The following is a 25,428-nucleotide window of genomic DNA, read 5'->3' as shown; positions in this document are numbered from 1 at the left end:
GCCACATAGAAATTCCTTGATAATCGTTGAATAGAAGTTCAGTGTAAAAGATCACATTAAGACTGTGAAATTATTTTCCTGGGTGGTTAAAATAGTAAATAACTAAATCTTTTGCACAGCATAAGCTGTCGAACAATTTGATTGCTTTATTTTCCAATCTCGGTCTTGGTATTTACTTGGAAAGTACAACTTTGGCTTCCTTCTCTTTCTCTAACAGTGAAAAGCATGTGTGTGTCACGTACCCTACCGCACACTTCCTAGTCTAATATCTAGATCGATGATGCGTGATTGTGATGTAATTAAATGACAGAAGTGTGGACTCCCGAGAGGAACCAACGCAGGGGAAGCCGGGCTGGGCAGCATGTAGACTAAAAGATCCAGGTCTGCCAGTGCCAGAGACGGGCCAGAGCGGGAACCCAGGTCCCTGGGCAGGAGCGGAAACCGTTTTCCTGTGAGGCCGCAGGGGCTCTCGGGTGCCAGATTTAGCGAAATGCTCTTGCAAGAGAAGGCCTGGAGAGGTGCTCTTCTGGGTGCACCGTCAGCTAAGGCAGGACGTTCTCTCCTGGGCTGGGGGCTGCAGGACAGGCTCTGACGCCCTCGGGCTCTGCTTGGTCTGGCTCACAGAGCTTCGCAGGATCGCAGTGTTTCACCAGTTAAAGGCGATGGGTGGTGAGCCAGGAAGGATGCCGTGGGTGACGGAGGGAGCGGCGCGGGCACCTTAGCTGCCTCTCTCGGGGTAAAGGACACAGCGGGCCTGCCTTGCCTTTCCTCCCTGGGCGGGAGAACAGACTAGAAGAGGCTTCGTATGTTCCTCCTGGCTTTCTAGAAACTCTGGAGTGTTTACCCTTTCCCCGCGCCATGTTCCAATCCCCGGGTGTCCCCTTGCCTGGGGGCACGGGGTGGGGGGGAAGGAGGGGCCCGCGTGACCCCTGCGGGACCAGGGTGGGAGGGCGGATGCGGGCCTGCCCTCCACTCCGGCCCAGCTGCCTAAAGCCCACGACAGGGCCAGAAAGGTCCCATCTCACAGCCATACTTTAGGTGCCCCGCTTCTCCGGAGGCGCCGCCCTTTTAGAGAAATACTTTTCTTTGGCTTTATTTTCCTCAACACGTAGACTCTATGCCGATCGTGCTAAGTCAAACAGTACCTGAGCGTGTAGAGAGTCCGTCAGCCTCCTCCTGCCTTCATCGGGTCCCAACCCCCCGAGGAGACCCGTGCTCACACGCCGTCACGTGTCTTTCCACCCGTAGAACATGTTTATCTCAACCTGTCGGCTTGGGGACCACACGGGGGCTGCAGTTGCTGAATCTGTCGGACTAGGGAACTGCCAGCGCGGCTGACGCGGTGAGAGCCTGGAAGCCGTGATGGGCCCACGGTGCGGGGCTCAGAAGGACGGAGGCGTGGGCAGCCGCGGGCGACACTCGGCCTCGGGGTCCCAGAGCAACCCCTCCATCACCTGGGCGTCCTCCACAGAGACGTGGAGTAAGAAAAAGGCTCAGGAACTCTGCCGTTTCGTGCAGCCCTGCGTCCTTGTCTGGCCTAGAGGGCGGTGACAAGCACAGGGCACCAGCCTCTCCTCCACCTCCAGGTACCGAGTACGTACGTGCAGTTTGGGTTTCAAAAGGGAGAAGAGAAAACAAGATCGGCACGTGGGGGTTCTTCGCTCTTTCCTGCCCCGAGTGACAGGCCGTTGCCGGAAGTGAACGTTTGTGTATTTTGCGAGCTCTTCCTGTGTTCTCTGTAGGAGTCCTCTGTCAGATATGTGGCTTGCAATGTTCACCCTCAGTCCGTAGCTTGTCTTTTCAGCTCCCTAGAAGGGTCTCTGCTGAGCAGAGAAGGGCAGGTGATGCGTTTCTTTTTATGGATCACGCTTTTGGTGTCATATCTGAGAATTCCGCACCGAAGTCCAAATCCCGAGGGGTTTCTCTTACGTTATCTTCTAAGAGTTTCATAGTTTTGCATGTTGGACTTAAATCTTTGATCCATTGTGAATATAAAGTGTGAGCTTTAGGTCGCCGTTCAGTCTTTTGCCCCCGAAGTCTGTTTTCTCCTGCACCATCTGTAGAAAAGACGCTACCCTATTTCAAGACATATTACACAGCTGTAATAATCAGGAGTTCTTGTTTCTTTTTGTTTTGATAATAAATGCCGGTCACTGCAACGTGGACACGGTGGGGACAAACGGGGGACATTCCTCCCTGTGGCACTGTGACCTCAGGGTGACCCGGTGGTTGGGGTGCTGGTGATCGATGACAAGACCTCCCCAAAACCCAGCCACCAGACACTTAGAAAAATGCCCACGAAAGGTGCGCTGCCAAGCATGAAAGCTCAATCCTGGGCTTTAAATGCTTAAAAAAAGTACGTGGTTACCCAAACGTAAAATAGCTAGCTAGTGGGGAGCAGCCGCATAGCACAGGGAGATCAGCTCGGTGCTCTGTGACCACCTAGAGGGGTGGGATAGGGAGGGTGGGAGGGAGACGCAAGAGGGAGGGGATATGGGGATATATGTATACGTACAGCTGATTCACTTTGTTGTAAAGCAGCACCTAACACACCATTGTAAAGCAATTATATGCCAATAAAGATGTTTTAAAAAAAGTATATGGTTACCACGTTTATGTCAAACAGTTTTTCAGGTGGAATTCTTCCTCACGTAAAACAAAAGCAATTTGAACAGAAAGCGTTTTGTAACATGCTTTTGGTGGGGCTTCTTGCAGGTAGTGAGTGGAAATGATTAACAGGGCGGTTATCAACTGTGGACTTCCGCCCCGCAGAGGCAATGTTACTATTTTTTGACGTAGTGTGGGCCTGAGGCACATACCCCAGACATTCGATCGTGCGGACGGTCTCTTTCCTCGTCCTCGTCCACGGCAAGTAGCAGGAGGAGAGTGCAGTGCTGGCAGAGGATATGCAGCTTTTTCCTGGTCATTCCTGCTGCTGGTAGGAAGCAGACGTATTTAGCCTGGCTCTGCTTTCTTCTTTGCTGTGTGTTGCAGAACCCCAACAGAGGCCGGGTCCCCAGGAAGCTGGGGTGTGGGTGAACTCGAGCTGCAGTGCCCGAGCGCACCTGCCCTTGGCCACGGGGCAGAGCGGGGTGGGGGTGGGGGGCAGCCTCTAAATTCCCCGTGGGCAAAGCCTCCCCTTGGCGAGCAGGCCGTCACCAAGTTACCCACCAGCCTAGGGTAACAGTGGCTGTTTGTGCACAACTCCTTGGTGTCGCTGGGAAGAGAACAGGCAAAGAGATCATTTTGGAGTCGTGGATTTTCTTTCTTTTTAACCTTCCAGCTCTTTTCCTCTCCTCAGAACATGCTGTCAGTGTTTTCTTGTTTATTCTAAAGGAGATTGTGAAGCCAGTCACAGACTCACAGAAAGTTAGCACGGGAAAGGTGTCAAGATAACACTTGCTTCAGTGGCTTTCAAACATGACCAAACTGAGAAATTCATTTAAACAATTATGACATTTACACATGACTACATATGAAGTTTCATGAAATAATACCGTCTTTATAATATCACTCTGATACTGTCCATTTTCTTTTCTTTCCGTTCTATTTCTTTTTCTTGTGTGTTATGCTGGTCTTAACCCACTAAGATGATTTCACAGCACTGCTGGGTTGAGACCCACAGTTTGAAATAGCATCTAGGGTATGACTCTGGTGTACAGAACAGGAAATTGAGGCCATTAGTAGATAAGTGATTAACCCAAAGTTGTTTAAAGCTAGTTACGAAGCGGCAGAATCTGGATCAGAACTGTTGCGGCATCAGGAACTTGGGTCGTTCTTGGTACTTCAGTGAGCAGAAAGAGAGCCTTTGAACCTCACACATGGATAGAAGATACATTACCTTACGTTATTGCCCATTTTCCTTTTCTCCTTTCTACCACCAGTCATTGGATTAGGACCCACCCCAATCAGGTATGACCTCATTTTAACTTGATTACATCTTTAAAGACCTTATTTCCAAATAAGGTCACATCACAGATACCAGACGTCAGGACGTGGACACCTCTTACTGAACAGTTCAAGTCACAGCACACGGTCATCTACATGTTCCACCTGGAGACTTTGCTCTTCGTGGTCGTAACCACCGCAATGTCAGTGTCGCAGACAGCTTGAAGCATGTGATCTCCGAAACGCATTGAAAACATTGCGTTCCCTTTCTTAGTCTGCAGTCAGTCAGCCTTGAACTCCAGTGAAGGGCTTCCTTTGGGTTTTCTTCATGACTCACTCCGCTGAGCCCTCCCCATCGTCCAGAAGGACTGCAGCAGATACCTTTGCCAATGGTCTAGAGCCCTCGCTGAAAGCTTTCTCTGGTGAATACAATATGAGAATGACACACAGTAGGTCACTCTTGCATCACAACTTACCTGCAGCATAACAAAAAGAGTGATAAGGTGAGACACTATATAAATCCCAAGTTTCAAATTACAGCTAGGCTGAGTGGAGATCTCTGGTGGGTCTACAGATGATAACAAAGACTGAGGAAAGGGAATCCTTTTTTGCCCTTCGAAAATGGCAACTCATTAATCAAACTTGTGTTTTAAAAATATGTGAAGAGGAGATCAAGGTGGTGGAGTTAGACGGATGTTGAGCTCACCTCCTCCCGCAAATACATCAAACATACGTCTACACGTGGAGCAGTTCTCACAGAATACCTGCGGAAAGCTTGCAGAAGATCTCATACAACCAAAGCCGCAAAAAAGATCCCCATGTAACCAGGTAGGATGAAGGGAAAAAGGAGAAGAGGAGGAATCGGGAGGGGACCTGCACCCCTGGGAGGAAGCCGTGAAAGAGGAAATGTTCCATCACCCTGGGAACCTCCCTCACCAGCCAGGAGGTCAGCCTGGACAGATGGGGAGCTTCGGAGGCTGCAGAGGAGAGTGTGGGAGCTGGCCTGTGTTCCCACAGGGTAGAGAGAGACCAGGACAGACAGTGCTGGCTACAGCACTGCACTTCCCAGCCCAAGACGGGCACATGCTGGTGTGTGCTGCAACTGGCTTCAGTGGACAGACCCAGGAAGAGGACTTGGTTTGGCCACTCGGAGACAGCCCAAAGGGTCTGGAGTGTGGCCACAGAAGGGAAGAAGTACGATTGTCATTATATGTAGATTTCTATATATTCTATATAGAAAACCACACAGAAACTATTAGAACTGATAAATGATTTCAGGAAGGTAGCAGGATACAAGATTAATACACATAAATCTGTTGCAGTTCTTTACACTCACAATGAAATATCAGAAAGAGAAAGTTAAAAAAAAACCAAACCTGTTGAAAATTGTGTCAAAAATATAAAATACCTAGGAATAAATCAAGGAGGTTTCTGAAAGATGTATACATTGAGAACTATAAAACATTGATAAAGGAAATCAAAGATGATTCAAGGAAATGGAAAAATATCCCATGCTCTTGGATTGAAAGAATTAATATTGTTAAAGTGGCCATACTACCCAAAGCAATCTACGGATTTAATGTGATCCCCATCAAATTACCCATGAAATTTTTCACAGAACTAGAATAAATAATTCTAAAATGTATATGGAAAAACAAAAGACCCAGAATTGCAAAAGCAATCCTGAGGAAAATGAACAAAGCAGGAGGCATAACCCTCCCAGACTTTAGACAATACTACAGAGCTACAGTAATCAAAACAGCATGTTATTGGCGCAAAAACAGACATATGGCTCAATGGAACAGAATAGAGAGCCCAGAAATAAACCCATACACCTACGGTCAATGAATTTTCAACAAAGGAGGCAAGAATATACAACGGAGAAAAGACAGTCTCTTCAGCAAGTGGTGTTGGGAAAGCTGGACAGCTGCATATAAATCAATGAAGTTAGAACATACCCTCACACCATACACAAAAATAAATTCAAAATGGCTTAAAGACTTAAATATAAGACGTGCCACTGTAATACTCCTAGAAGAGAACATAGATAAGACATTCTCTTAAATAAATCTTAGCAATGTTTTCTTAAGTCCGTCTCCTAAGGCAATAGAAATGAAAGCAAAAATAAACAAATGGGACCTAATCAGACATATCAGCTTTTGCACAGCAAAGGAAACCATAAACAAAACGAAAAGACAGCCTTCGGAATGGAAGAAAATATTTGCAAACGATGTGACTGACGGGGACTTAATTTCCAAAATATACAAACAGCTCATACAACTCAATAACAAAAAAACAAACAACCCAATCATAAAATGGGCAATAGACCTAAACAGACACTTCTCCAAAGAAAATACACCGACAGCCAATAGGCACATAAAAAGATATTCAGCATCACTAATTATTAGAGAAATGCAAATCAAAACTACAATGAGGGCCTTCCCCGGTGGCGCAGTGGCTGGGAGTCCGCCTGCCGATGCGGGGGACGCGGGTTCGTGCCCCGGTCCGGGAGGATCCCACGTGCCTCGGAGCGGCTGGGCCCGTGAGCCGTGGCCGCTGAGCCTGCGCTTCCGGAGCCTGTGCTCCGCAGCGGGACAGGCCACAGCAGTCAGAGGCCCGCATACCGCCCCCCACCCCCGAAAATAAAAACCTAATCACAGGAGTGATATCCAGCATGCATTTGGATCAAGCTGTATTAAGGAATAAGCGAGGGACATAAAACTGGATAAGCTTCTATTGATTGGAAGTGCTCAGCTCCAGGGCTGCACTTGGGAGGGATGTGTGCAAATTGAAATGGGCCAAAGGGTGGGGAAGGCACTCAGAAAAGTCACAAGGACAGATGAAGATGGCCTGGAGCTGCTTGTCTGGGAGAAAACTGAGGGAGGATATAATAGTTATCTTCAAATATTTGAAGGGCTATTATTGGGAAGAGGAATTTGCCATATACTGGCTTTGGCCTTGGGAAAGGCGCCATGAGACATCCTGAAACATCCGTCCCAGCCCAGCACTCGCCTGCCACGTTCCTTCCCGGCTCCCCAGTTCAGTTGCTTGTCTGAATTCCAGAGGAGCACAGCGCTGGCCGTAATAGTCTTCAGCAATCACACATATTGTGGACGCTCAGGAAATAGGGAAGTAACCGTGGCCGAGGCCCATTTCCATCGGAATGATCTACTGAAGGGCATATGCTCCAGTCCAAGGAGGGTGTGTCCTCCCCTTCATTTCTCTAGACCCTCGAAGGGTCAACTGGCACCAGAAAATCAGGACACCCGAAGCCTTGAGAAGTTTCCGGTGCCTAAGTGGACATCAGTCAGCTGCCTAGAATAAAACCATCCACACAGGTATTCCGTATGTAATCATATGAAGAATACACACCACCTTGAAAAATTGCTGCAGGTATGCCTTACCTGAGGCATCAGAGTTGGCATTCAGTTGCCCCTTTCCACTGCGTTCATGCAAATTCTTTTAATATTGCAAAAACTCGGTGGCATTTCCATCTTTAAGTCTTCTGCGTGTGTCTGCTTTTCCATGGGATGGCGTGGCGGAATGGAAAGCTGGGGTCAGGTGGGCTCTGGTTTCAGCTCCCAGGTCACCGTGTGCTCCGGGACCTGTAGGCATCTGCTCTGTCGCACTGAGCCATGTTCTTTCCTATAAAACGGGGATGATTCTGTCTCTAAAGGAGTCCATGCAAACCTAATAGAGCAACACAGGAAGAATGAAGTATATAGTTCGTGCTTTATAAATACTTCTACCTTCTGAAAGTCACTTCTGAAATAACTAGACGAGAATCCTTGAACATTTAGAATCTGCAATGTAACCATACCATAACGTCAGTAGCGTGGTGAAATTCTGCTAAATGTGATCTGCTAAGTATCAGGCAGGGAGAAGGATCGACACCCAGGGTCCCTGTGTCTCCTGGCACCGTGCCGGGTTCTTAACCCAGCGTGTCCTTGATTCTCACAGGTGCCCCTGGTGACACAGTGGCAGATGTGATGGCCGAGCTCCCGTGTTCTGGGCTCCACGTTTTGTCCACTGAACGTGCTGCCCCGAGTCTGACGACGTGCAGGGCTGCATAGGGGCCGTGGCTCCTGGCCCTGGGGAAGGTGGGCCTCCCTCTTCCACTGCGAACCCCTCGTGCGTCTCACACATACTTTAAAACCAGTCTTGACAGTACTATAGTAATAGCTGCTGTTTACCAGGTACCATGCCCTGTGCCGGGTAATTATTACGAGTTATCTAATGTCTATATTGCCTCACAATTTTCCTGCTTCCGTATCTCCACTTCACAGGTGAGGAGATGGAAGCTCAGAGACTGAATAACTAGCTCTCGTTCACGCAGCCAGGGCTTCCAACTTCTTAATGTCTTAAAACCAGTCCAGGGCTTCCCTGGCGGCGCAGCGGTTGAGAGTCCGCCTGCCGATGCAGGGGTCGCGGGTTCGTGCCCCGGTCCGGGAGGATCCCACGTGCCGCGGAGCGGCTGGGCCCGTGAGCCGTGGCCGCTGCGCCTGCGCGTCCGGAGCCTGTGCTCCGCAACGGGAGAGGCCACAGCAGTGAGAGGCCCGCGTACCGCAAAAAAAAAAAAAAAACAACCAGTCCATTACAGGTTGTAAGATTTACCCACCAAAAATGACGGTCTGTGGTAACCCAGAAAAGTGAGATTATTTGGCTCCCGCGGAGGAAGAAAGAGCGCTGGAAAGACATATCACCAGAGCTTTGGGAAAAGTGAAACTAGGGCTTCTCTGTGAGCCAGTTCTTTCCTGGCAGCGTCTTGGAACAAAACCAACTATAGCAGAATTTTCTGTTTTAATATGAGCTGCAGTGACTTTTTTTTCTTTATGCTTTCGCCTCTCTCCCCGTCTCTGCCTAGTGAATTCCGAGGCGCCCCTGCCTGGCCCACCGGACAGCCGTGCAGCTTGCAGTGCCGGGGGCCAGCCTACGAGGCACGGGGGCCACTGGCCTCTGCTCCCCGCCAGGAGGCCCGGAGGCCCGCGCAGCCCCGTGGGGGGGGTGAGGGGGGCGGGGGGAAGGCGCTGGCGGGCCGAGCGGGGGGGCGTGGGGGTCTGTGAGCTGGGGGGCCCACGAGAGAACTGAAGTCTTGCCTTTCTTCTTGTCTCCCCTTCTAAGGCGTGAATCGACCCCGGTCTCCCCCACTCTGTCCCCTGTGCCCCTCTCCGTCCGCGCCCGGCTGCAGGCTCGCGTTCTGTGTACACAATGCTGTCCTAATATTTCTCTTTTCTCCGGGCAGGAAATGAGAAAGTCATTTTTTAGAGCCATTCAGGAAGTTGTCCAGAGTTATAATGGCCCATTATCTAATGGCCAGAGTTTACTTAGGCTTTCACTACTTCCACTGCCCACTTGGAGCAAGGAAAGCTATTTCCCCCGCTGCCGCAAGCGTGCTATTGAGGCGGGCCCCAGGCACCCGGACGCCCTCCCGCGCCGCAGCACGCTCCCGGCCAACCCTACGCGCGTTCGTTTGCAGACGTTTCTCAGTCGCCTCTTTTAGTCTGTGCTCTGAACGCTGTGTTCACAATCCCCTTATGTAACCCGTCATTCCTTAGAGAGTTGGTCAGCCCGAGCCGTGGCACTTAAAAAAATGCGTATCCCCAGGCCTGCGGAGGGAGGGGACGGTGGGTCTCCGGGAAGCTCCTTCCAAGCCTTATTCTCTGCGCCCCAAAGAGGCAGAGCGCGCGCTTGGACGGAAGGTGGTTTGCGCCCGAAGCATGTGAAACGTTTCAGCTGTGTGGCAAAATGCGTCTTACTGGCGCCAAAGATTTTTTATTTTTACTAGGAGCATGAAGGACAAGAACTGCCTTTGAAGGAGGATTAAGAGAGAGCAGCCTTTTCTCACCTGCGCTTTGTGCTGTCGGGACAAGTTGGAAGGTCCCCTTGCGGGTTCACGTCGTCGGTGCGTGAGCACCCACGGCCCCAGCTGAGAGCCAGCTCCGTGGGCCGTGCTCTCACCCAAGACGTGGGAAGGCCTGGCCGTGAGCCAAGGCGTACAGGAACCCGTGCAGGTGAGCAGGGAACATTCCAGCACCTGGTGTGCAGCCGCCCCTCCCGACGGCACTCCCTCGGTGCAGCGCAGGCCGCGGAAAGGAACCCACGGTAGTAACTCTGGGCGTGCACGTCCGTAGCTGCTCGAGATGGGCCCACGGGGGAGGTGATACGTGGAAACAGGGATCTCCTTCCTCAGATCCTGGCATAACGCAGGGAGTAAAAGTGCACCCGCCCCCACACATCCTTGATATCTGCCACACCTGCCCGGTGCCCATTCCTCTCCCGTCTGGATGAAAAGCCCCACAAAGCCCGAGGTGCCGAGAAGGGAATGAGAGGGCCACCTCCGGGGAGAAGAAAACCTGTTTTCAGACTCTGCGCTCACCTTCCCCTGCCCTGCTCTGAAGGTGGGACCCATCAGGGCAGGGCCCCTTGGCACAAAGGACCCCGTGAAAGAACCCGAAATCCAATCCGTAAAACTGCAAAACAGATGCCGGCAGTGTTCCCAGGACGTCTTCGTGAGTCGGGGCACAGGTGCCTTCAGGAACATTTAACTTCTCGCCCAGTGCGCCCTGAGTGTGTCCTCTTTCCCTGGATGGAGCCCTGGCCACGCTTGTGGTTGTTCAGATGGCAGGGGTCATTTTAGAGTAATTTAAAGGTCAACTGCCGGGTATCTGCACTTGCAAACTAGATGCCTGGCACACGACTTGGTTAAGGTCGTTACAATACACATTACAGGGCCGCACCTGGGCGACCTCCACAGCCATCCAGCCCCTGTGATTACCAGGGGCAGTGACCCCCGCTCTCAGCCCTGATGAAAGCCTCCATCATTCTGCTAATGGGGCGCAGCCCTGTTATCAGCCCCCCCCCCTTTTTTTTTAACGCTGACACTGTTTTTCTTTCTGGAATGAAAGGCCTTTGCCCATCTCACTCCTGTCCCTTTGAATGTGAAGACGGCAAGCTCTGGAGGTCTGCCAGCGCGCCCTTCCTGCACTCCACCAGCCTTCCTCTTCCCTCCCTCCACCAGCCTTATCTGTCTCCATTTGTTTATTTGTTTGGCTGTATTTTAATTCCTTGATACAAAAATGCCCCCTCCTTGTAAAAAATTCAGTGGTCGCAGAAAGTCAGAGAATAGAGGGGGTCTTGCTCTCCGCCTCCCAGATGTCACTGACACTGGCCAGAGCTTGGGAGGTGCCTTCCAGAATTTGTTCTCTGTATTCTACATACAAACATATGCACAAATAAAAATACTTCGGGTTTGGTTTATAGTTTTACACAATGAGTTTGTACGATGCAAATTGTTTTGCTGCTTGCTCTTTTTTTTTTTTTTTTTTTTCAACTTCACTTTAACTGAGAGCTTTCCAAATTGCAGCCTCATCTGTGTAATCATTCCTCGTCTGCGGGGTGGCCTGCCGCTGCTGGTGGCATTTAGATTGCTTTGGATTTGTTAGCCAGAACAGTGAGGGCCGTGGTGAACGTGTTCACGCAGTTTTTCTCTGCACACAGGAAGGGGTTTTCCAAAAGAGAGCCAGGAGGTGAGGACCATTCAGTGGATTTTTCAATACATTGTTTTGAAAATTTCCATCAGACCCAGAAGTTGTAATACACATCCAGAGCCCCACATCATCAAGATCATTTCACCATCTATCCTGTCATTTCTGAAAAATGTCAAAGCCAGTCACATCCCACCAAGAAGTAATGGCATTTCACCATAGCATCCTTCACTCTGCATCCCTAAAACCGCGACTTTTATGTCAGCCCAGGGAGAGTGGAGCGGTTCAAGGAATGCTCAAGCTGTTGGTCAGAAGAGCCCGGACTGTGTTACAAACGTGGCCCCGAGTAGGGCCAAGCAGGAGTCCGTGAGTGGTACTTGAACTCTATCAGAGCTTGCCTTAGGCAAGGTCCCTCGGCCTTCTGCAGAGCTGTACACAGGTGAGAAGACCCAGTCCTAGCTTGGTATGCACGCCACGCCCATGACTGTAGTCTGGCAAAACAACTGGTGCAACACACACCCTTCATGACTCAGCTGCCTCTGTTCTCCCACCGGGCCCGTGATTCCTGGTGTGCTGGGAGCAGAATGGCCCGAAACACAGTATTTTTTTTTTTTTTTTTTTTTTGCGGTACGCGGGCCTCTCGCTGCTGTGGCCTCTCCCGTTGCGGAGCACAGACTCCGGATGCGCAGGCTCAGCGGCCACGGCTCACGGGCCCAGCCGCTCCGGACGCGCAGGCGCAGCGGCCACGGCTCACGGGCCCAGCCTCTCCGGACGCGCAGGCGCAGCGGCCACGGCTCACGGGCCCAGCCGCTCCGTGGCACGTGGGATCTTCCCGGACCGGGGCACGAACCCGCGTCCCCTGCATCGGCAGGCGGACTCTCAACCGCTGCGCCACCAGGGAAGCCCCGAAACACAGTATTGTGGGTCAAATACCGTAAACTGTCCCTTGCTTCACTTTGCATTTGGCCTGACAATTCCAGTAGGTGCTGAGTTCTGCAGATTTATTTGAGGAGGCCAGGGAAGGCCCCGGAGGCCGAGATTAGGTGCTCCCTGTTCGGAGCAGTCACCTCAATTGCTGCAGCAAGGTCTGCCCCACGGAGGCTCCAGTGTCCTTGCCACCCCATAGTCGGGGGCACTTGCAAATCCAGGCCGGCCCGAGAGCCGGGCACCCTCACGTTTCTCCTACCCCCGCGACTGCAGCACATAAATGATCCTGTTTTTCATCCCCAGGGACTGCCGTCCTTTCTATATTTATTACTGTATAATGGGTTCTGAAGAAAGTGTTCAAATTGTATATTATGTGGAATACGTGTATGGAATCAGGTTTATACACCTTTTTTTTTTTACCGGTTCACGAGAAGCTGTCCTGGCAAATGTCACCAGGCACAGTGACGAGCAGGTCACGTCATCCCTGTGCCAGGCTAATTACAGCTGCCTGCCCGGCGTCAGCCACTGGGCAGGGCCAGCTGATGGTGCATCTCCAGCAGTTTGCAGATAATAAACGTGGTTTTGATGACGTTGCTAAAGACCTGTCCGTGTAGAGCGGGATCAGAGATGAGGAATTTGGAGGGCTTCTATTGCCAGCATTTCTACAAATGACCAGGTAGAGGACTGAGTCCAGCCTGCACACCTATGTGAAAACCTGTAATGGACAAAGTTCACTTAATCAGTTAATTTTTTTAAAAATTAATTAATTTATTTATCTTTTTATTTTTGGCTGCACTGGGCCTTCATTGCTGCACACGGGCTTTCTCTAGCTGCGGCGCGTTGCAGGATGGTGCCTCTTCTTGTTGCGGAGCACGGGCTCTAGGCGTGCGGGCTTCAGTAGTTGTGGCATGCAGGCTCAGTAGTTGTGGCGCGCGGGCTTAGTTGCTCCGCGGCACGTGGGATCTTCCCGGCCCTGCATCGGCAGGCGGACTCTCAACCACTGCGCCACCAGGGAAGCCCCTTAATTGGTTACTTTTATGTGTCCCATCTTTCTAACTTGCCCAACATTTTCACATGTTTTAATCTTACTCAAAAGAATCCAAACTAAAATGGGACTTCAAAAAATTATTTACCTTATGTGTGTCTTAAAGAAGATGAGCCCGATGGTCCCAGGGGTCCCCTGCGGCGTGCATGCCTATCAACTCCTCACAGCGGGCAGGGCTTCAGGGCACTTCTGTTGGTTGTGTCCTGTGAGAACAGATTCGCCTTCTACCCTTTTAGTTCTACTTTCCATGTTTGAAATTATAGAGGTCATGTGTCCAGGCTTTTTAAATGCAATCGCCTTTGTGTTGGTGGTTGTATCAGTCATTTTTTACTCCACTTCGTTTTGGAATTACTAGCTCGGCCAATTTATAACCAAAAACTGTAGCTTACAGTTAGTAATAAACCCCACAGATGACTGTAGTAGCCAAATCCGTATTCTCTTTCCATGGCTCATTTTCAGGTTTTAGTCCTAGTTAATGATTAACAGAAACAAGAGCATTTCTCACCCTGATTGTGCAGCACCTCTGCACTACTTTTCCTCGTCTTTTTCATGGTATTATTACTTAGTTTTCTCTTCTGGAAACGGTGATTTCTGCTTATATCTGTGGACAATCAATAATGAAAAAATGATTTTTTTCAAGGAGGAAACTGTATTTATATCTACTCTAATTTTTTTTTTTTTTTTTTTTTGCGGTACACGGGCCTCTCACTGCCGTGGCCTCTCCCGTTGCGGAGCACAGGCTCCGGACGCGCAGGCTCAGCGGCCATGGCTCACTTGCCCAGCCGCTCCGCGGCAGGTGGGATCCTCCCGGACCGGGGCACGAACTCGCGTCCCCCGCATGGGCAGGCCGGCTCTCAACCACTGCGCCGCCAGGGAAGCCCTCTACTCTAATTTTGATGGAAACTTTCTCTAGAGACTGGGGTTTTTTTTTTAAAGTTTTTTCTTTTAAACATAGGAGAGTTTCTGCATCTGTTCTCCAAGAACCTAAGTTTCTCTTAGGCGGTGTGGTTTAAGGCTCGACATTGGAGTCCAATCCACTCCTGGCGGCGGTGTGGGTCTTCTCGGTCACGCTGTGACTGTTCCTTGTGGCCCAGGGAGTGGCCAAGGAAGCATGGGAGGTGCCGACAGACACGGAGCAGTTGTCTTCATAAAACGTCAGCTGTATCGCAGATGATGGCAGAACCAGGACAGGAAGTGCATCCACCAAGAACTTAGAGTACAGCCAGTGTGAAATGCGCATAACATATAAAAAATGAAGCTATTGTACAGATGCAATGCATTGCATAGGCTTGTACGTTTTCCCCATTACAAGGGAAAGTTTGTCTTCCAGAGGGGCTGCTTGACAGGATGACCTCTGGTGATAACATGTTTCATTTGGAAGTTAACCTTAGAAACGAGTTTCCATTGACTGGTGAGGAGGAGAATGAATTGTCCTAACCCAGCATCCATGGCTGCATCCTCGGGAGAGAGAGCTCTTGGTCGGTCATGAGAGGCAGCTGCCTTGTGCCAGCACCAATTCTGGGAGGTTTGCCTAGGGCTCTTCCTGCGCATGGCAAAAGGGCCTCGTGGACGTGGCCCTCCTACTGTCCAGATGATCGTACAGGACAGGCTAGCCTGTCACATCAGGAGGTCCAGTCAGAGAGAGGTTTTCAAGCATCTTGTTTGGGGGCAGTCAACAGAGCAGTGCTTGGAGACTCCTTAAGTCGGTGACCAACATGTAGGTCATAGTTTTCTGCTAAGAGTCCATAGTGAAAATAGGAAGAGGAAGCTACTGCAGAGCATTCTAACAATTTTCTTTCTAACTTCATCTCTCACTAATGCTCGATACTCTAAGACTTTGCATCCATGCGGCTATCTCAGATTGGTTCTGGAAGAGGGTAAAAGAAGGAACGCATAGTGCTTTGGGTTGTTTCTGGCCATCATAATCGCTCAGCACTACATGTTCACGGGCGTTTATTTTGCAGGCTCTAGACAGACTCTGCTTTTTAGCAGATGTGTAGCTATCCTTGAAATATTAGGAAGGTCCCAGCGATTTAGCAGAGGCATTTTGGATCATTCAAAACCGTGACTCATAAGTAATGCAAATTCACGACTCTGACTTCAGCTGAGCAAAAGAAACAGAGTTCTGTGGGGACATCCAGACTTGGGAAGTTGCTCTGAAGGCTTTTGGGGACTTGGCTCTGGGCCTCCTCCTTCAATGGTTCTTTCACTCCCCTTTCCTCAAATTAAGGCTCAGTGTCCCAATAATTCTGAATTGTCCTTTATCCTTTTCCAGTTGAAATGCCTTGCAAATGTGTACCAAAAGAGGGTCACTTCCCTGAGGATACCGCTTGATCCTCTTATTCGTTTGTAACTCCTGGTGCCCAGGCTTCACGAAGCCACACCTCCAGCCCATTGCTGTGCCCTCGAGGGTGCATTCCCTTGGGAAATGCTGGGGGAAGGAATTCGTCACCTTGGAAACTTAGAGCCACCTCCAGCTAAACCCGGAAAGTCAGTGGTGAATACAGGGTGGTCCTGGGGCTACATCCCCTCTTTATGTTGGTAAGGGATAGAATTCACAGGGAAAGGAGAAAATCGTATTTGAAAACTCAAGTTTGCATTTTCTTTTGCTTATGATTCAGTAAAATCTGTAGAGGAGCCTTAGAAGTCACCTTGTGGAACTGAATGTATTGTTTTTCCGTTCCCGGTGGCACCTACGGCGCCATGGCCACTTTTGAGAAAACGTCTTGTTTAGGCCTCACAGTGGCCCTTCTCACTCGCTCTGCCTTCTGTTCCTCTGCTTGAAATCACTGATGTTCCACTGCGTCACCCACAGAGCAGATATCCTGGCAGGAAAGCCCTCACCAACAGGTCTGCCCGGCGCTCCTACCCCCCTTTCCGGGAAGAAACGTCAGGGTGCGGCAGGGAGCAGCCCCAGGGCAGGAGGGAGCAGGGAGCTGGGAGAGCCTGGTCTCCTAAAGAGACGGGGGTGCAGACACAGCGTGGGTCCCCCGGGGCACGGCCAAGGGCCGCCCCTGACTGTCTGCTCCTGACTCTGCACCCTTCGAGGTGCGTGGGGCCCGCCTGCGCTGACCCCACCGGCCACGGGCACGCGCTGTCTCTGGTCTTGTCTGGTGTCCGCTTTTCCCTCCATCGTGCAAAATTCAGAAGGTCAGATCACTTCCCCTTCCTAGGCTCAATTTCCTGTGCCCGAGAGGAGGAGCACGAGGGCGGTATCACTGCCTTGTCCTCTCCGGCCTCCCGGCTGGTGCAGCCGCGGCCACCTGGCGGCGATCGCCCCGCTCAGCGCACTGGCCCGAGTGCAGGGCAGCTTCCCGATTTGTGCGGTGACCACAGGGTCCCACAGGGATGTGCGCGCGCACACGCACACACGCACACGTAAGGTGATAGCTCCTAGTTAAGGAGGAGAAAGTGACACTCATTCTTTCCTGTTTGTAGAGGGGGAAATGGAGGCTCCATTTGAGGTGAGAAAGCACAGAAGTGAATCCCGGGCTCCCCCTAAGCCTTTTCTCCCTGAAAGTTTCCCTCCCTCACACTATACACATGCTCAAATATTTTTTAATGTCTTTTTTAAAACTCTTAGCCCCGTATGGTCTGATAGCAAGAAATGATTATGAGTATGCAGCTTACCTCAAAGGGACTGAGGATAAATGTGATGAGAAACCCAGCGATGTCTGTGGGAAGAAAAAGTCAAAAGAGCGGTGACAAGAGCACCGAAGGCTAGATTGACAGCAGGGCATTGTGAAAACAAAATAATTACTTATTGCCTCTATCCTCATCATGAAAATACAGACGCATGCCCAGGCCACCTTGTTTAAATCCTGGGCCCACGTAATATGCGGCAGCCGCGAGCGCACACATCGGCTACCTCCGCGCAGCCAAGTGGAAGGCGGTCCGGGGGGGCAGGCAGCCGGGCTCCTCCCCTGAACAGCCCTCAGCTGGGTGGTCCCCAACGCCGGCTGCTCACTGGAATCATCTGAAGAGCTTTCAAACACCCGTGCTACCCCAGAATGATTGATTTGCAACTAATATTTTTTAAAAACCTTACCATGACTTACTGAATATCTGACCCAATGATTTGGTCATTAAGTTCTTGTCCTCTAATTTCCTCGTTGGTAAATGCAAGCCTCCCACCTGTGTCTTCTAGGTTTGGCAACTTTGGGTTCTATTTCATAGCAGTGCTGGCTCTGTCGATCAGAATTCACCTAGGGCTCCTTTCTAGAAAATCATGGGGGACGGAATTTGTCTCCGCGGCCAGTATTGAAGGGTGAATTTGTGCATCGGTAAGTTTCTCCTTACCGACTGCAGCTGTCTGGTTACCGCCTAGCAGTTCCGTTTCCGAACGGTGTACGGTAACGCTGGGTTAAGCAAACGCGTCAGCACACCCCGAGCTACCATGAGTGATGGCTGCTGAAGGATCCGTTCACGCGCTCATTTATTCAGCAGGTTTCTCTCAGGGGTCTGCCGAGCGTCTGCAGATTGTCGGGCGCTCAGACACGAAAGCAGGCGCAGCCCGTTCATCTCCCTGGTTGGTTCAGCGGCTCCGTGGATTGACTCCACCTCCCGGTACCATGACCGGCCTTTTTCTTCGCTCCCTTGCTTGCTGTCGACCGGAACCTTACCTTTGGGGCTCACTTTCTTCGTAGGTGACATTTACATGCGGACAGATGCCGCTGGCGGGGGCCCTAACCCGCTCCGCACGCATCCCCTCGTCCGTGCCCCCCAGATGCATGTCGTCCCTCCCTCTCCTGCTCTGACTGCTAACGCAGCCCCTCCCCAGTCCATTTCCCCGTGTCTGTGCCGCCCAGGCCCACATTAAATCTCGCTCGGGCTCTCCTCTGAAGGGGTCCCCAGTCGCTGCACCGTAACTCATATTCGGGTACCGAGGTGCAAAGAGGGGTGCGAAGAGGGCTGCTCTCAGTGGGACAGTCTTAGGTACCCACTTCCTCATCCTTGAGGTTTATCACTCAGTGCGCTTGAGGATGACATTCAGAACCCCAGAGAGCTGTACCTCCAGATCACCTGTCCTGCCGACTCCCATGGCATTGGAACTGTTTCACCTCAGAAATCTTGAAGCCTAATATCAGAAACCGAAATCTAACGCTCGTTTTACAGTGCTTTGCTCTATCACGCTTCCGAGACACTGCATTTTTTTTTTTTTTTTTTACAAATTTAAGGTTTGTGGCAACCCCACATCAAACAAGTCTTTCGGTGCCATTTTTCCGACAGCATTTGCTAACTCTGTGTCTCTCCGTCACTTCTGGTAATTCTTGGAATATTTCGAACTTTTTCGTTATTGTGTTTGTTACGGTGATCTGCGGTTAGTGATCTTGGATGCTATCATTGCAAAAAGATCTCAGGCTCAGATGATGGTTCGCATTTTTTTAGCAATGAAGTATTTTTAAATTAAGATATGTACATTGCTCTTTTAGACATAACGTTACTGAACACTTAAAAGATCATAGTATAGGGCTTCCCTGGTGGCTCAGTGGTTGAGAGTCCGCCTGCCGATGCAGGGGACACGAGTTCGTGCCCCGGTCTGGGAAGATCCCACATGCCGCGGAGCGGCTGGGCCCGTGAGCCGTGGCCGCTGAGCCTGCGCGTCCGGAGCCTGTGCTCCGCAACGGGAGAGGCCACAGCGGTGAGAGGCCCGCGTACCGCAAAAAAAAAAAAAAAAAAAAAAAAAAAAATCATAGTATAGTGTAAACAGAACCTTTACATGCACTGGGAAAGCAAAAAAATCTGTGTGACTCCCTTTATGGCGATCTTCACTGTACTGCAGTGGTCTGGAACCAAACCCCAAATACCTCCAAGGTCTGCCTGTTCTCTGGTTTCAAAATAAATAAATAAATGAGCAGCTAGAGTTGCACAAACACCTCATACTATTTTTGTTTTTTCATAATGAAGGCTTGTCCCCTCTTGTAAGAATGCCGCCCCTCTTCTCTACTGGTTAAATTCTAGTGTTCCTTCCCGTGCCCAGTCTCTCATCGTCACGTTTCCAGATGTTCTAGGGCAACCTTCCTTTGCACTTTTGGTCAAGACTAAAACCTGTGTGCAGGTAACTTACCGTCACCGGTTTGGACGAGCTGACCAGACACGTCTGCCGTGCTCAGCTGCGCAAGCACCCTGAAAATCATCGTCCTTTCCTCCTGCGATTTGAAGCCCTGGTTTTTTTCTCTGCTAATTTAGAGAAAACTTCCTTTGCAAATCCTTGGTAAAACGAAGACTTTAAACTTGTAGTTGATTCTCCAGTTATGTAGTTGTATTGACCATCGATGAACAATTCGGAATCTTGTAAAATACACCCAGGTGTACGGAGATCTGATTTTGAGTCAGCTCTGGCACGCCAGCCCAAACCACGTCATGGGGGCAAGCTATCTTTGCCATTCATGCTCAGTTTTTCTGCTCATTTGTAAAAAATTCTATCAAGCCATGGGAATTAGATGACAGAGATCACCTGTTATTTTAAAAAATTCTATTTATGGATATTTTACTTGCAGGAACATGTGAAGCGTCATGATCTCAGGGACCAGGAAACCAAACTATTTTTCCCACTCGGACATAAATTGATTGATCAGGTGTTCCAGGCCCAGCTGCTCCTTATTCAGCTTCCACTTTCACATTTGTCGACTAGGTATAGGTTCCCTCGGAAAAGAAGACCTATCCTTTCCCTCGCACCGGTGACCGAGTCTGTGCCGCGCGCTTGCCCACCCGCTCTGGGGTGGCTGTGTCCTTGCTGGGGCCAGGCACAGCACTGGGGTGGCAGTGTTTCTTGACCGCTCCCTTCCCGAAGTCACTGGAGGTTCTGCCTAGATTAGAGGTTAATAAAGCTGCCCTGTGCGACGCTCGTGCAATGGAGCTAATGGAATGGAATGAATGGGATGTGAATTCATTACCCCAGCCCCTCACCAACCCCCCCAGATGTAGATTATCATCCTCCTTTGCCCGGGTAAAGAAAGGGAAGCAAGGGAGAGTGTGACTCTCCCAAGGCCAAGCCTGTGCTCTTTCTGGAGCTTGAATAACTGGTTCTAGAATGTTAGCCTGCAAAGAACCTCCTGAGGACGTTTGTCAAAATGCAGACTTCTGTGCGCCGCCCAGATCTACAGGGCCAGAATCTCCCGAGGGGGCTTGAGCCACTTTCCTGGAACGCAGAATGAAACCTCCTTGCTCCTTTCCTGACGGCCTGAGGGCTCTCGGATCCACCGGGGAAGGAAGGCAACACGGCCCGCTGTGAGAATGACCTCAGCTGACAAAGCTCCCGCTCACACCTCCCACCCAGTATTGTTTTAATTACACAGCAAAACAAAGTAAAACTGACCAGCCCAAATATCCATCAAAGAGCAAACGGATAAGTAAATCACCTAGAGGGAATTTACTGTAAAGCTAATGAAACTGAAGCTCCTGCCAAGGCCCTGGGTGGTCCTAGCAGTATGCTGGCAGGGTCTTACGTTTTATGAAATTTGCATAAGGAAAGCATCTTGTGATGTTTCATTCCAAGTATTCCCTTGCACTTTGTACCTAATTTTATATGCAGAAGTCTCAGGGCCCACAAACCCTGTGTCCATCTCTGGGGCCACCTGGGGGCTACCGCCCAGCAGCAAACAGATTGCAGTAGATCACAGTGTGTCTGGTGAGTGATGGCCAAGATGGAGTCTGTGCTTTGCCCACAACATCCATAGGACAATCCCGTTTGTGAAAAAAAAAAGGAAGTGATATATTTGTGTGCACCTAAGCGCCTCAAAAAATTTTTTTAGCCCTATACCTTTCTGTACTCTTGATCTTTCCCCAAACTTCAGAGATGGTATTGATTCTATTATTTCTCCTAAATAGAAAATATGCATTTTTATAGGAAGCTTGAAAATAATTACAAATGTGATAAGAAAATATTCTCAAATCATGCCTCTCAGTAATAAGTACTGTAATGTATTTAAAATTGGTGTTTCTTCTAGGATAGACCCCAGAGCTGCCCTATGCCTTGATGGTGTAGTTGCTGAAACAAAAAATCCCCTTTACTTTAAAAAAACAGGGGTGTAGAGAGCCTTATTAGAAATGGAAAGCTCATTGATTTTTTTTTTTTTTTTTTTCCACACCTAAACAGCCTGTGTTTCTTTGAATAACCAGTCTGTGACCTGGCTGGGACCAGGGGAGGGAGCGTTCCTGTTCACCTGCTGTGAGCGCGGTGGCCGAGACCTGAAAACATGCGTGGACTCCAACAGTGGAGGACCCGTTACATATGTAACTTGACTCTATATGATGAAATACTCCTCTGCCAGTAAAAAGTATTTTGTAGATAAATATGTATTAAAGTAAAATACTTGGCAGTCTATCAAATGAAAAAAGGCAAGTGAAAAATTATGTGTAGGAGAATCCCATTTTTATAAATAAATTCCTTACCTACCCGGTATGCATAGAAAGAATTCTGAAAAGACAAATACCGTATGAAGATCATTGGTTCTGTCTTTTTTTTCCTGTTTGCTTATCTATAAGCCAGTTATACCTCAAAGAACATGTCCCTCCAACAATATAAAAATGAAATAATTGAACTATTTTAAACAAGGGCCCTCCAAGCTATCATCCTTCTGTGATTTGAAACTTCAGTTTTCTCACTTGATAAAAAGATTCAACAAGGTATTGAAACAATATGTGAATAAATAAATCGTAAAAGGTGTGGAGGTGTTATCTGTGAGCCGAATTATTAAGTGATTTGATTCCTTTGAAATCGCAGTCTTCCGATTGCCAGGTAGCAGCGGCTGCCCCAGGAAGCTGCCGTGTCCAGGCGGAGCCGGTGAGAGGGCCCGAGAAAGGCCCCCAAAGCCCGCGGCCCTCCAGCCTCTTCTCAAGTGCCTGTCTTCTCCCCTTCTTACTCCTTTCTCCCGTGACCTCAAAGAGGAAATGGAAGTCATTCGGGAAATACCCCCGTGTTCTCTCCAACCTGTTCTGCTCACGTGCACACATGTGGCTTCCTCTGTATCCCTCTGTTGATTCATTCTCTGGAGATCAGTGGATCGCAATCCCATCCCCGGCTCGGCGTGAAGATTGTGGAGAAACTTCCCCACATCTCGTCAATTACACAGACGTTTCAGATGAGCTAACAGATGCCCGTTCTAGGGTAGGGCGGTCTCATTTTGACTCTTTTTTGTTTGGGGCCATGGGATGGGTGATATTTTTTTTCATGCTACATTCTTTTAAGCATTAAAGACCAGCATTTGACTTTCAGAATTGCAAGTCAGTGTGATGGTACAAGACTTGAGAGTGAGGGCAGTGTTCCTTTCTGTGAAAAAACGGAATGATTGCTTGGAATAGCTGAGCAGGACGCGTGGTCCCAGAGGCACAGGAGGAATTCAGGCGCAAGGCAGGAAAAGAGCAGTTTGCACTTAGCAGCCTTGAGGGCTGTGATCAGCCACTGCAGGACCTGCTGCTGCCAAAGCCACCTTCTGGAGGGGTGCCCCGCCGTCACCAGCTGTGGCTCTCCCCCGAGGGTAGTCTCACCAGGATGCGCCTGCACCAGGGCATGCTAGGGTGGGAGCCGTCCTCTGCTGACAGCTCTGTGTGCCCCCTTCCAGGGTCTGATTCATGAGAAAGCACGGATTTCACAATTTCTCCCAGTGTCCTTCTGCCAACTTCTGTGAACAGATGTGGAATTTAAAAAAAATAAAAGCAAAGGATCTCCATTCTCAATAACTGGGATGTTTCTCTTATATATATATAAAAGAAACATAAAATATATATATACATTTTTTTAAAATTTATTTTTGGCTGCACTGGGTCTTTGTTGCCATGCGGGCTTTCTCTAGTTGTGGCGAGCAGGGGCTACCCTTCATTGCGGTGCAAGGGCTTCTCATTGCGGTGGCTTCTCTTGTTGCAGAGCACGGGCTTCAGTAGTTGCGACACGTGGGCTCAGTAGTTGTGACGTGTGGGTTTAGTTGCCCTGAGGCACGTGGGATCTTCCCAGACCAGGGATCGAACCCGTGTCGCCTGCATTGGCAGGCAGATTCTTAACCACCGCGCCACCAGGGAAGTCCCAACTGGGAGGTTTCTGAGAGAAGAAAACAGGCTAATGATCTGTTTAAAATCTCAGAGATGGAACTGATGCATTAAGTGCACCAGTGTTTACAGATACGGGCAGACCTTGTTGTATTGCAGTTTGCTTCATTGAACTTCAGAGATACTGCGTTTTTTACAAATTGAAGATCTGTGGCAACCCTGCATTGCAAGATGATGGGTAACATTTTTACCGATAAGTACCCTTTAATTAAGTACATTTTTAAAGTACATTTAATGTACATTTTTAGACATAATGCTATTGCACACCCACTAGACTACAGCGTAGTGTAAACGTAACTTTTATGCACACTGGGAAACCAAAAAACTTGTGTGACTTACTTTACTGCCGTATTCGCTCTATTGCGTGGTCTGGAACGGAACCTGCAGTAACTCTGGGGTCTGCCTGTGTTACAAGGTGGGCTGCTTATGATTTTAATCTTTTCTTTTAGAATTTTTTTCTGAGAGCCGCTGGGTCTAGGAGCTCTCCGCGCAAGCCAGGCTTGTCAGAAAGAAGTGGGCTTTCCTTGTGGCCTTGGTGGCCAGCGCGCACGGCTAGCCATCCTTGCAGCACCTCCAGCCCTTCCCCGGGGGGACGTGCTTCTTGAGCGGAGCCTCGAGCACCCTCCGGTGCTGCTCGAGAAAGGAAAGCCCTAGAAGATCACAAGCCTTCACCAAGCTGCCGCGGGCCTGTTTGCTCCTGTTAACTGTGTCAAGTGCTGTGAGAAGGCCCTGCCCCCCGCGCCGTGGGCTCCAATCGCAGCTGTGCCGTGCGCGCCCCATCCCCTCCGAGCCAGGACGTTCCGTGTGAACAGCGCTGTTGACTCCATCTGGCCAGCTCGCTCCCCCGGGTTCGGTGGGCGGGGCCCCAAGAGAGCCGAGCCTACAGGACCGCCCCTCCCCCCAGCTGTCCGCTTTCTACATTGTCTCAGAGCCACCGCAGCTGTGCCCTGCGGTGACCCTGCTCGCAGCTGTGGTGCGCGAGGCCCAGGAGGGGGGCTGCGGCTTCCGCCCGCTTAGAGCGTGGAGTCCTTGGGGTCCCGGACTTGCGGGACACGCGACGGGAAGCGGCAGCCTGGGCGGCTTGGGCCTCGGGTCTGGGAGGGCTGCCCGGGGCCTGAGGTCCGTGAACTCCGCCAGGGGCAGGGCCCTCACCGCTACCCGCGACCATCCGTGTTCCACCTTTTTCAGCAGCTTTAATAATGTTTTAAAAGTGTTTGCCATGACTACATTATGTGTCCCAGCCTCACCTTTCTTCTGGCCCTCCGACACCACATAGGACGCCTTCTTTCTCCGTGCCAACCCCCCCCCACCCCCCGGTTTAAAGACAGCTGAGCGTCCTCTCCCCGAGGCTGAGAAGCCCCCTCCCTGCAACCGGCTGATGGCTCTGTCACTCTCTGTCACTTGCCCGAGGGACCCCGTGCTTCCCAAGCAGCCCCCCGACCACTCCTGCCCTTTCCCAGCCGCTGCTTGCTATCCTGGTGTGTCAGGGTTTGGGAACCTAAGTAAAGCACTTGTCATTCGCCCCTTTTAAAATTAATGCTATTCTCAACACTCCTTCATTCTAGCTTCTTGAGGACGCCTGGGATCCGATCCTGCCACCCGGCACATACTGTTCCGAATCCCAGTGTTTCATAATGATTTCTGTGGCTTTATTTACTGGATCGTGGCACAGATGTTGACCGAGGCTGAGTTGTCCGCTGTTCACTCTGCTACCCTCATCTGCTTGGAAATCAGCACTCTGTCAACAGGCTCTGTTTACCCGATGGGAGTCCATGAAATCCTATCAGCCACCACATCGTTGCTAATTAATATTATGGTTTAGTTAACTAGATGGCCTCGTTGCAGTTCATCATTTTAATATGCCTTAAAATGTCTCTACATTCCTAACACTCTCTAATGCGTTTTTGTAAAGATACCCTTGCAAAATTAACTGGACATTCACGAACCTGTAGTGTCACATTAAGAGGTGGAGTGGAAGCTGGCATATTTCACTTGAAGCTCAGTCTAAGGAAGAAAGTTTTTATAGACAGAGCTGTGTAG

The 25,428-nt window shown here is 50.1% G+C and overlaps 1 protein-coding gene and 1 long non-coding RNA gene across 9 annotated transcripts in view; one reads left to right on the top strand and one right to left on the bottom strand.

The window, feature by feature from the left end:
* The window catches only part of EGFR (epidermal growth factor receptor), a 195,482-nt gene that overhangs the window by 65,528 nt on the left and 104,526 nt on the right, over positions 1–25,428 (top strand). The gene's annotated exons all lie outside the window — the stretch shown is intronic.
* On the bottom strand, positions 3,555–24,161 carry LOC136794878 (uncharacterized). The gene is made up of 3 exons (XR_010842348.1): positions 23,728–24,161; positions 7,293–7,578; positions 3,555–4,307 (listed from the first exon to the last, which is right to left on the bottom strand). It is a non-coding gene; the product is annotated as an uncharacterized lncRNA (long non-coding RNA).

The sequence above is a fragment of the Kogia breviceps genome, chromosome 9 (genome assembly GCF_026419965.1).
Source record: "Kogia breviceps isolate mKogBre1 chromosome 9, mKogBre1 haplotype 1, whole genome shotgun sequence".
Classification (NCBI taxonomy): Eukaryota; Metazoa; Chordata; class Mammalia; order Artiodactyla; family Physeteridae; genus Kogia; species Kogia breviceps.
The sequence above is the reverse complement of the archived record's forward strand: the minus strand, read 5'-3'. Positions and strand labels throughout refer to the sequence as shown.